The following is a 13,411-nucleotide window of genomic DNA, read 5'->3' on the forward strand; positions in this document are numbered from 1 at the left end:
TTTCTTTTTTTTAAATAAATTTTATCTTTATTTTTCCATCATTCATAGAGTTACTATGAATCATTCCAAATCATATATTTTAAAACAATATTATAAATTTAAAATATTTCTACATTTTATCGGAATTTTAAGAGTCAATTTCCCGCATATGCGCAGAATCTATTAATATTCTTAGCATTGTGCTGTTAAAACCAGATTTACACAATACTTAAAACTTATTGCCGAGTCGTAATGAGAATCTTTGACCCTTCAGAAGCTCTCGAGGTACGCGTCTTGGTGGCTATATGGGCATGGTATGTCATTATATTTTGCTGGTCTTCTGTTCGAATCTCGAGATCGAAAAATAATTTATAATTTTTTTTTGTTTTTAAATAAATTTTATCTTCATTTCTCCATTATTCAAAGAGTTACTATGAATCATTCCAAATCATATATTTCAAAACTATATTATAAATTTAAAATATTTCTATATTTTATCGGAATTTTAAGAGTCAAGTTCGCGCAAATGCGCAGAATCAATTAATATTCTTAGCATTGTGCATTTAAAACCAGATTTACACAATACTTAAAACTTATTGCCGAGTCGTAATAAGAGTTTTTGACCATTCAGAAGCTCTCGAGGTACGAGTGTTGGTGGCTATATGGGCAGGGTGTGTCATTGTCTTTTGGTGCCTTCTGTTCGAATCTCGAGATCGACAAATAATTTATAATTTTTCTTTTTTTTAAAAAAATTTTATCTTTATTTTTCCATTATTCATAGAGTTACTGTGAATCATTCCAAATCATATATTTATAACAATATTATAAATTTAAAATATTTCTATATTTTATCGGAATTTTAAGAGTCAATTTCCCGCACATGCGCAGAATCTATTAATATTCTTAGCATTGTGCTTTTAAAACCAGATTTACACAATACTTAAAACTTATTGCCGAGTCGTAATGAGAATCTTTGACCCTTCAGAAGCTCTCGAGGTACGCGTCTTGGTGGCTATATGGGCAGGGTGTGTCATTGTATTTTGCTGGTCTTCTGTTCGAATCTCGAGATCGAAAAATAATTTATAATTTTTCTTTTTTTTAAATAAATTTTATCTTCATTTCTCCATTATTCAAAGAGTTACTATGAATCATTCCAAATCATATATTTCAAAACAATATTATAAATTTAAAATATTTCTATATTTTATCGGAATTTTAAGAGTCAAGTTCGCGCAAATGCGCAGAATCAATTAATATTCTTAGCATTGTGCTTTTAAAACCAGATGTACACAATACTTAAAACTTATTGCCGAGTCATAATAAGAGTCTTTGACCATTCAGAAGCTCTCGAGGTAGGAGTCTTGGTGGCTATATGGGCAGGGTGTGTCATTGTATTTTGCTGCCTTCTGTTCGAATCTCGAGATCGACAAATAATGTATAATTTTTCTATTTTTTAAATGAATTTTATCTTTATTTTTCCATTATTCATAGAGTTACTATGAATCATTCCAAATCATATATTTCAAAACAATATTATAAATTTAAAATATTTCTATATTTTATCGGAATTTTAAGAGTCAAGTTCCCGCACATGCGCAGAATCTATTAATATCCTTAGCATTGTGCTTTTAAAACCAGATTTACACAATACTTAAAACTTATTGCCGAGTCATAATAAGAATCTTTGACCCTACAGAAGCTCTCGAGGTACGAGTCTTGGTGGCTAGATCGGCAGTGTGTGTTATTGTATTTTGCTGGTCTTCTGTTCGAATCTCGAGATCGACAAATAATTTATAATTTTTCTTTTTTTTAAATAAATTTTATCTTTATTTCTCCATTATTTATAGAGTTACTATGAATCATTCCAAATCATATATTTCAAAACAATATTATAAATTTAAAATATTTCTATATTTTATCGGAATTTTAAGAGTCAAGTTCCCGCACATGCGCAGAATCTATTAATATTCTTAGCATTTTGCTTTTAAAACCAGATTTACACAATACTTAAAACTTATTGCCGAGTCGTAATAAGAGTTTTTGACCATTCAGAAGCTCTCGAGGTACGAGTGTTGGTGGCTATATGGGCAGGGTGTGTCATTGTCTTTTGGTGCCTTCTGTTCGAATCTCGAGATCGACAAATAATTTATAATTTTTCTTTTTTTTAAAAAAATTTTATCTTTATTTTTCCATTATTCATAGAGTTACTGTGAATCATTCCAAATCATATATTTTAAAACAATATTATAAATTTAAAATATTTCTATATTTTATCGGAATTTTAAGAGTCAATTTCCCGCACATGCGCAGAATCTATTAATATTCTTAGCATTGTGCTTTTAAAACCAGATTTAGACAATACTTAAAACTTATTGCCGAGTCGTAATGAGAATCTTTGACCCTTCAGAAGCTCTCGAGGTACGCGTCTTGGTGGCTATATGGGCAGGGTGTGTCATTGTATTTTGCTGGTCTTCTGTTCGAATCTCGAAATCGAAAAATAATTTATAATTTTTCTTTTTTTTAAATAAATTTTATCTTCATTTCTCCATTATTCAAAGAGTTACTATGAATCATTCCAAATCATATATTTCAAAACAATATTATAAATTTAAAATATTTCTATATTTTATCGGAATTTTAAGAGTCAAGTTCGCGCAAATGCGCAGAATCAATTAATATTCTTAGCATTGTGCTTTTAAAACCAGATGTACACAATACTTAAAACTTATTGCCGAGTCATAATAAGAGTCTTTGACCATTCAGAAGCTCTCGAGGTAGGAGTCTTGGTGGCTATATGGGCAGGGTGTGTCATTGTATTTTGCTGCCTTCTGTTCGAATCTCGAGATCGACAAATAATGTATAATTTTTCTATTTTTTAAATGAATTTTATCTTTATTTTTCCATTATTCATAGAGTCACTATGAATCATTCCAAATCATATATTTCAAAACAATATTATAAATTTAAAATATTTCTATATTTTATCGGAATTTTAAGAGTCAAGTTCCCGCACATGCGCAGAATCTATTAATATCCTTAGCATTGTGCTTTTAAAACCAGATTTACACAATACTTAAAACTTATTGCCGAGTCATAATAAGAATCTTTGACCCTACAGAAGCTCTCGAGGTACGAGTCTTGGTGGCTAGATCGGCAGGGTGTGTCATTGTATTTTGCTGGTCTTCTGTTCGAATCTCGAGATCGACAAATAATTTATAATTTTTCTTTTTTTTTTAAATAAATTTTATCTTTATTTCTCCATTATTCATAGAGTTACTATGAATCATTCCAAATCATATATTTCAAAACAATATTATAAATTTAAAATATTTCTATATTTTATCGGAATTTTAAGAGTCAAGTTCCCGCACATGCGCAGAATCTATTAATATTCTTAGCATTTTGCTTTTAAAACCAGATTTACACAATACTTAAAACTTATTGCCGAGTCGTAATGAGAATCTTTGACCCTTCAGAAGCTCTCGAGGTACGAGTCTTGGTGGCTAGATCGGCAGTGTGTGTTATTGTATTTTGCTGGTCTTCTGTTCGAATCTCGAGATCGACAAATAATTTATAATTTTTCTTTTTTTTAAATAAATTTTATCTTTATTTCTCCATTATTTATAGAGTTACTATGAATCATTCCAAATCATATATTTCAAAACAATATTATAAATTTAAAATATTTCTATATTTTATCGGAATTTTAAGAGTCAAGTTCCCGCACATGCGCAGAATCTATTAATATTCTTAGCATTTTGCTTTTAAAACCAGATTTACACAATACTTAAAACTTATTGCCGAGTCGTAATGAGAATCTTTGACCCTTCAGAAGCTCTCGAGGTACGAGTCTTGGTGGCTAGATCGGCAGTGTGTGTTATTGTATTTTGCTGGTCTTCTGTTCGAATCTCGAGATCGACAAATAATTTATAATTTTTCTTTTTTTTAAATAAATTTTATCTTTATTTTTCCATTATTCATAGAGTTACTATGAATCATTCCAAATCATATATTTTAAAACAATATTATAAATTTAAAATATTTCTACATTTTATCGGAATTTTAAGAGTCAATTGCCCGCACATGCGCAGAATCTATTAATATTCTTAGCATTGTGCTGTTAAAACCAGATTTACACAATACTTAAAACTTATTGCCGAGTCGTAATGAGAATCTTTGACCCTTCAGAAGCTCTCGAGGTACGCGTCTTGGTGGCTATATGGGCAGGGTGTGTCATTATATTTTGCTGGTCTTCTGTTCGAATCTCGAGATCGAAAAATAATTTATAATTTTTCTTTTTTTTAAATAAATTTTATCTTCATTTCTCCATTATTCAAAGAGTTACTATGAATCCTTCCAAATCATATATTTCAAAACTATATTATAAATTTAAAATATTTCTATATTTTATCGGAATTTTAAGAGTCAAGTTCGCGCAAATGCGCAGAATCAATTAATATTCTTAGCATTGTGCATTTAAAACCAGATTTACACAATACTTAAAACTTATTGCCGAGTCGTAATAAGAGTTTTTGACCATTCAGAAGCTCTCGAGGTACGAATCTTGGTGGCTATATGGGCAGGGTGTGTAATTGTATTTTGCTGTCTTCTGTTCGAATCTCGAGATCGACAAATAATTTATAATTTTTCTTTTTTTTTAAATAAATTTTATCTTTATTTCTCCATTATTCATAGAGTTACTATGAATCATTCCAAATCATATATTTCAAAACAATATTATAAATTTAAAATATTTCTATATTTTATCGGAATTTTAAGAGTCAAGTTCCCGCACATGCGCAGAATCTATTAATATTCTTAGCATTTTGCTTTTAAAACCAGATTTACACAATACTTAAAACTTATTGCCGAGTCGTAATGAGAATCTTTGACCCTTCAGAAGCTCTCGAGGTACGAGTCTTGGTGGCTAGATCGGCAGTGTGTGTTATTGTATTTTGCTGGTCTTCTGTTCGAATCTCGAGATCGACAAATAATTTATAATTTTTCTTTTTTTTAAATAAATTTTATCTTTATTTCTCCATTATTCATAGAGTTACTATGAATCATTCCAAATCATATATTTCAAAACAATATTATAAATTTAAATTATTTCTATATTTTATCGGAATTTTAAGAGTCAAGTTCCCGCACATGTGCAGAATCTATTAATATTCTTAGCATTGTGCTTTTAAAACCAGATTTACACAATACTTAAAACTTATTGCCGAGTCGTAATGAGAATCTTTGACCCTTCAGAAGCTCTCGAGGTAAGAGTCTTGGTGGCTAGATCGGCAGTGTGTGTTATTGTATTTTGCTGGTCTTCTGTTCGAATCTCGAGATCGAAAAATAATTTATAATTTTTCTTTTTTTTAAATAAATTTTATCTTCATTTCTCCATTATTCAAAGAGTTAATATGAATCCTTCCAAATCATATATTTCAAAACTATATTATAAATTTAAAATATTTCTATATTTTATCGGAATTTTAAGAGTCAATTTCGAGCAAATGCGCAGAATCAATTAATATTCTTAGCATTGTGCTTTTAAAACCAGATTTACACAATACTTAAAACTTATTGCCGAGTCGTAATAAGAGTCTTTGACCATTCAGAAGCTCCCGAGGTAGGAGTCATGGTGGCTATATGGGCAGGGTGTGTCATTGTATTTTGCGGCCTTCTGTTCGAATCTCGAGATCGACAAATAATGTATAATTTTTCTTTTTTTTAAATGAATTTTATCTTTATTTTTCCATTATTCATAGAGTTACTATGAATCATTCCAAATCATATATTTTAAAACAATATTATAAATTTAAAATATTTCTATATTTTATCGGAATTTTAAGAGTCAAGTTCCCGCACATGCGCAGAATCTATTCATATTCTTAGCATTGTGCTTTTAAAACCAGATTTACACAATACTTAAAACTTATTGCCGAGTCGTAATGAGAATCTTTGACCCTTCAGAAGCTCTCGAGGTACGAGTCTTGGTGGCTAGATCGGCAGGGTGTGTTATTGTATTTTGCTGGTCTTCTGTTCGAATCTCGAGATCGACAAATAATTTATAATTTTTCTTTTTTAAAATAAAAATTATCTTTATTTCTCCATTATTCAAACAGTTACTATGAATCATTCCAAATCATATATTTTAAAACAATAATATAAATTTAAAATATTTCTATTTTTTATCGGAATTTTAAGAGTTTAGTTCCCGCACATGCGCAGAATCTATTAATATTCTTAGCATTGTGCTTTTAAAACCAGATTTACACAATACTTAAAACTTATTGCCGAGTCGTAATGAGAATCTTTGACCCTTCAGAAGCTCTCGAGGTACGTGTCTTGGTGGCTAGATCGGCAGGGTGTGTCATTGTATTTTGCTGGTCTTCTGTTCGAATCTCGAGATCGACAAATAATTTATAATTTTTCTTTTTTTTTAAATAAATTTTATCTTTATTTCTCCATTATTCAAAGAGTTACTATGAATCATTCCAAATCATATATTTAAAAACTATATTATAAATTTAAAATATTTCTATATTTTATCGGAATTTTAAGAGTCAAGTTCGCGCAAATGCGCAGAATCAATTAATATTCTTAGCATTGTGCTTTTAAAACCAGATTTACACAATACTTTAAACTTATTGCCGAGTCGTAATAAGAGTCTTTGACCATTCAGAAGCTCCCGAGGTAGGAGTCATGGTGGGTATATGGGCAGGGTGTGTCATTGTATTTTGCGGCCTTCTGTTCGAATCTCGAGATCGACAAATAATGTATAATTTTTCTTTTTTTTAAATGAATTTTATCTTTATTTTTCCATTATTCATAGAGTTAATATGAATCATTCCAAATCATATATTTTAAAACAATATTATAAATTTAAAATATTTCTATATTTTATCGGAATTTTAAGAGTCAAGTTCCCGCACATGCGCAGAATCTATTCATATTCTTAGCATTGTGCTTTTAAAACCAGATTTACACAATACAATAACTTATTGCCGAGTCGTAATGAGAATCTTTGACCCTTCAGAAGCTCTCGAGGTACGAGTCTTGGTGGCTAGATCGGCAGGGTGTGTTATTGTATTTTGCTGGTCTTCTGTTCGAATCTCGAGATCGACGAATAATTTATAATTTTTCTTTTTTTTAAATAAAAATTATCTTTATTTCTCCATTATTCAAAGAGTTACTATGAATCATTCCAAATCATATATTTTAAAACAATAATATAAATTTAAAATATTTCTATTTTTTATCGGAATTTTAAGAGTTTAGTTCCCGCACATGCGCAGAATCTATTAATATTCTTAGCATTGTGCTTTTAAAACCAGATTTACACAATACTTAAAACTTATTGCCGAGTCGTAATGAGAATCTTTGACCCTTCAGAAGCTCTCGAGGTACGTGTCTTGGTGGCAAGATCGGCAGGGTGTGTCATTGTATTTTGCTGGTCTTCTGTTCGAATCTCGAGATCGACAAATAATTTATAATTTTTCTTTTTTTTTTAAATAAATTTTATCTTTATTTCTCCATTATTCAAAGAGTTACTATGAATCATTCCAAATCATATATTTAAAAACTATATTATAAATTTAAAATATTTCTATATTTTATCGGAATTTTAAGAGTCAAGTTCGCGCAAATGCGCAGAATCAATTAATATTCTTAGCATTGTGCTTTTAAAACCAGATTTACACAATACTTAAAACTTATTGCCGAGTCGTAATAAGAGTCTTTGACCATTCAGAAGCTCCCGAGGTAGGAGTCATGGTGGGTATATGGGCAGGGTGTGTCATTGTATTTTGCGGCCTTCTGTTCGAATCTCGAGATCGACAAATAATGTATAATTTTTCTTTTTTTTAAATGAATTTTATCTTTATTTTTCCATTATTCATAGAGTTACTATGAATCATTCCAAATCATATATTTTAAAACAATATTATAAATTTAAAATATTTCAATATTTTATCGGAATTTTAAGAGTCAAGTTCCCGCACATGCGCAGAATCTATTCATATTCTTAGCATTGTGCTTTTAAAACCAGATTTACACAATACAATAACTTATTGCCGAGTCGTAATGAGAATCTTTGACCCTTCAGAAGCTCTCGAGGTACGAGTCTTGGTGGCTAGATCGGCAGGGTGTGTTATTGTATTTTGCTGGTCTTCTGTTCGAATCTCGAGATCGACAAATAATTTATAATTTTTTTTTTTAAATAAAAATTATCTTTATTTCTCCATTATTCAAAGAGTTACTATGAATCATTCCAAATCATATATTTTAAAACAATAATATAAATTTAAAATATTTCTATTTTTTATCGGAATTTTAAGAGTTTAGTTCCCGCACATGCGCAGAATCTATTAATATTCTTAGCATTGTGCTTTTAAAACCAGATTTACACAATACTTAAAACTTATTGCCGAGTCGTAATGAGAATCTTTGACCCTTCAGAAGCTCTCGAGGTACGTGTCTTGGTGGCTAGATCGGCAGGGTGTGTCATTGTATTTTGCTGGTCTTCTGTTCGAATCTCGAGATCGACAAATAATTTATAATTTTTCTTTTTTTTTAAATAAATTTTATCTTTATTTCTCCATTATTCAAAGAGTTACTATGAATCATTCCAAATCATATATTTAAAAACTATATTATAAAATTAAAATATTTCTATATATTATCGGACTTTTAAGAGTCAAGTTCGCGCAAATGCGCAGAATCTATTCATATTCTTAGCATTGTGCTTTTAAAACCAGATTTACACAATACTTAAAACTTATTGCCGAGTCGTAATGAGAATCTTTGACCCTTCAGAAGCTCTCGAGGTACGAGTCTTGGTGGCTAGATCGGCAGGGTGTGTTATTGTATTTTGCTGGTCTTCTGTTCGAATCTCGAGATCGACAAATAATTTATAATTTTTCTTTTTTAAAATAAAAATTATCTTTATTTCTCCATTATTCAAACAGTTACTATGAATCATTCCAAATCATATATTTTAAAACAATAATATAAATTTAAAATATTTCTATTTTTTATCGGAATTTTAAGAGTTTAGTTCCCGCACATGCGCAGAATCTATTAATATTCTTAGCATTGTGCTTTTAAAACCAGATTTACACAATACTTAAAACTTATTGCCGAGTCGTAATGAGAATCTTTGACCCTTCAGAAGCTCTCGAGGTACGTGTCTTGGTGGCTAGATCGGCAGGGTGTGTCATTGTATTTTGCTGGTCTTCTGTTCGAATCTCGAGATCGACAAATAATTTATAATTTTTCTTTTTTTTTAAATAAATTTTATCTTTATTTCTCCATTATTCAAAGAGTTACTATGAATCATTCCAAATCATATATTTAAAAACTATATTATAAATTTAAAATATTTCTATATTTTATCGGAATTTTAAGAGTCAAGTTCGCGCAAATGCGCAGAATCAATTAATATTCTTAGCATTGTGCTTTTAAAACCAGATTTACACAATACTTAAAACTTATTGCCGAGTCGTAATAAGAGTCTTTGACCATTCAGAAGCTCCCGAGGTAGGAGTCATGGTGGGTATATGGGCAGGGTGTGTCATTGTATTTTGCGGCCTTCTGTTCGAATCTCGAGATCGACAAATAATGTATAATTTTTCTTTTTTTTAAATAAAAATTATCTTTATTTCTCCATTATTCAAAGAGTTACTATGAATCATTCCAAATCATATATTTTAAAACAATAATATAAATTTAAAATATTTCTATTTTTTATCGGAATTTTAAGAGTTTAGTTCCCGCACATGCGCAGAATCTATTAATATTCTTAGCATTGTGCTTTTAAAACCAGATTTACACAATACTTAAAACTTATTGCCGAGTCGTAATGAGAATCTTTGACCCTTCAGAAGCTCTCGAGGTACGTGTCTTGGTGGCAAGATCGGCAGGGTGTGTCATTGTATTTTGCTGGTCTTCTGTTCGAATCTCGAGATCGACAAATAATTTATAATTTTTCTTTTTTTTTAAATAAATTTTATCTTTATTTCTCCATTATTCAAAGAGTTACTATGAATCATTCCAAATCATATATTTAAAAACTATATTATAAATTTAAAATATTTCTATATTTTATCGGAATTTTAAGAGTCAAGTTCGCGCAAATGCGCAGAATCAATTAATATTCTTAGCATTGTGCTTTTAAAACCAGATTTACACAATACTTAAAACTTATTGCCGAGTCGTAATAAGAGTCTTTGACCATTCCGAAGCTCCCGAGGTAGGAGTCATGATGGGTATATGGGCAGGGTGTGTCATTGTATTTTGCGGCCTTCTGTTCGAATCTCGAGATCGACAAATAATGTATAATTTTTCTTTTTTTTAAATAAAAATTATCTTTATTTCTCCATTATTCAAAGAGTTACTATGAATCATTCCAAATCATATATTTTAAAACAATAATATAAATTTAAAATATTTCTATTTTTTATCGGAATTTTAAGAGTTTAGTTCCCGCACATGCGCAGAATCTATTAATATTCTTAGCATTGTGCTTTTAAAACCAGATTTACACAATACTTAAAACTTATTGCCGAGTCGTAATGAGAATCTTTGACCCTTCAGAAGCTCTCGAGGTACGTGTCTTGGTGGCAAGATCGGCAGGGTGTGTCATTGTATTTTGCTGGTCTTCTGTTCGAATCTCGAGATCGACAAATAATTTATAATTTTTCTTTTTTTTTAAATAAATTTTATCTTTATTTCTCCATTATTCAAAGAGTTACTATGAATCATTCCAAATCATATATTTAAAAACTATATTATAAATTTAAAATATTTCTATATTTTATCGGAATTTTAAGAGTCAAGTTCGCGCAAATGCGCAGAATCAATTAATATTCTTAGCATTGTGCTTTTAAAACCAGATTTACACAATACTTAAAAACTTATTGCCGAGTCGTAATAAGAGTCTTTGACCATTCAGAAGCTCCCGAGGTAGGAGTCATGATGGGTATATGGGCAGGGTGTGTCATTGTATTTTGCGGCCTTCTGTTCGAATCTCGAGATCGACAAATAATGTATAATTTTTCTTTTTTTTAAATGAATTTTATCTTTATTTTTCCATTATTCATAGAGTTACTATGAATCATTCCAAATCATATATTTTAAAACAATATTATAAATTTAAAATATTTCAATATTTTATCGGAATTTTAAGAGTCAAGTTCCCGCACATGCGCAGAATCTATTCATATTCTTAGCATTGTGCTTTTAAAACCAGATTTACACAATACAATAACTTATTGCCGAGTCGTAATGAGAATCTTTGACCCTTCAGAAGCTCTCGAGGTACGAGTCTTGGTGGCTAGATCGGCAGGGTGTGTTATTGTATTTTGCTGGTCTTCTGTTCGAATCTCGAGATCGACAAATAATTTATAATTTTTTTTTTTAAATAAAAATTATCTTTATTTCTCCATTATTCAAAGAGTTACTATGAATCATTCCAAATCATATATTTTAAAACAATAATATAAATTTAAAATATTTCTATTTTTTATCGGAAATTTAAGAGTTTAGTTCCCGCACATGCGCAGAATCTATTAATATTCTTAGCATTGTGCTTTTAATACCAGATTTACACAATACTTAAAACTTATTGCCGAGTCGTAATGAGAATCTTTGACCCTTCAGAAGCTCTCGAGGTACGTGTCTTGGTGGCTACATCGGCAGGGTGTGTCATTGTATTTTGCTGGTCTTCTGTTCGAATCTCGAGATCGACAAATAATTTATAATTTTTCTTTTTTTTTAAATAAATTTTATCTTTATTTCTCCATTATTCAAAGAGTTACTATGAATCATTCCAAATCATATATTTAAAAACTATATTATAAAATTAAAATATTTCTATATATTATCGGAATTTTAAGAGTCAAGTTCGCGCAAATGCGCAGAATCAATTAATATTCTTAGCATTGTGCTTTTAAAACCAGATTTACACAATACTTAAAACTTATTGCCGAGTCGTAATAAGAGTCTTTGACCATTCAGAAGCTCCCGAGGTAGGAGTCATGGTGGGTATATGGGCAGGGTGTGTCATTGTATTTTGCGGCCTTCTGTTCGAATCTCGAGATCGACAAATAATGTATAATTTTTCTTTTTTTTAAATGAATTTTATCTTTATTTTTCCATTATTCATAGAGTTACTATGAATCATTCCAAATCATATATTTTAAAACAATATTATAAATTTAAAATATTTCTATATTTTATCGGAATTTTAAGAGTCAAGTTCCCGCACATGCGCAGAATCTATTCATATTCTTAGCATTGTGCTTTTAAAACCAGATTTACACAATACTTAAAACTTATTGCCGAGTCGTAATGAGAATCTTTGACCCTTCAGAAGCTCTCGAGGTACGAGTCTTGGTGGCTAGATCGGCAGGGTGTGTTATTGTATTTTGCTGGTCTTCTGTTCGAATCTCGAGATCGACAAATAATTTATAATTTTTCTTTTTTTTAAATAAAAATTATCTTTATTTCTCCATTATTCAAAGAGTTACTATGAATCATTCCAAATCATATATTTTAAAACAATAATATAAATTTAAAATATTTCTATTTTTTATCGGAATTTTAAGAGTTTAGTTCCCGCACATGCGCAGAATCTATTAATATTCTTAGCATTGTGCTTTTAAAACCAGATTTACACAATACTTAAAACTTATTGCCGAGTCGTAATGAGAATCTTTGACCCTTCAGAAGCTCTCGAGGTACGTGTCTTGGTGGCTAGATCGGCAGGGTGTGTCATTGTATTTTGCTGGTCTTCTGTTCGAATCTCGAGATCGACAAATAATTTATAATTTTTCTTTTTTTTTTTAAATAAATTTTATCTTTATTTCTCCATTATTCAAACAGTTACTATGAATCATTCCAAATCATATATTTAAAAACTATATTATAAATTTAAAATATTTCTATATTTTATCGGAATTTTAAGAGTCAAGTTCGCGCAAATGCGCAGAATCAATTAATATTCTTAGCATTGTGTTTTAAAACCAGATTTACACAATACTTAAAACTTATTGCCGAGTCGTAATAAGAGTCTTTGACCATTCAGAAGCTCCCGAGGTAGGAGTCATGGTGGGTATATGGGCAGGGTGTGTCATTGTATTTTGCGGCCTTCTGTTCGAATCTCGAGATCTACAAATAATGTATAATTTTTCTTTTTTTTAAATGAATTTTATCTTTATTTTTCCATTATTCATAGAGTTACTATGAATCATTCCAAATCATATATTTTAAAACAATATTATAAATTTAAAATATCTCTATATTTTATCGGAATTTTAAGAGTCAAGTTCCCGCACATGCGCAGAATCTATTCATATTCTTAGCATTGTGCTTTTAAAACCAGATTTACACAATACAATAACTTATTGCCGAGTCGTAATGAGAATCTTTGACCCTT

Source organism: Argiope bruennichi, chromosome 6 (genome assembly GCF_947563725.1).
Source record: "Argiope bruennichi chromosome 6, qqArgBrue1.1, whole genome shotgun sequence".
NCBI classification, from domain to species: domain Eukaryota; kingdom Metazoa; phylum Arthropoda; class Arachnida; order Araneae; family Araneidae; genus Argiope; species Argiope bruennichi.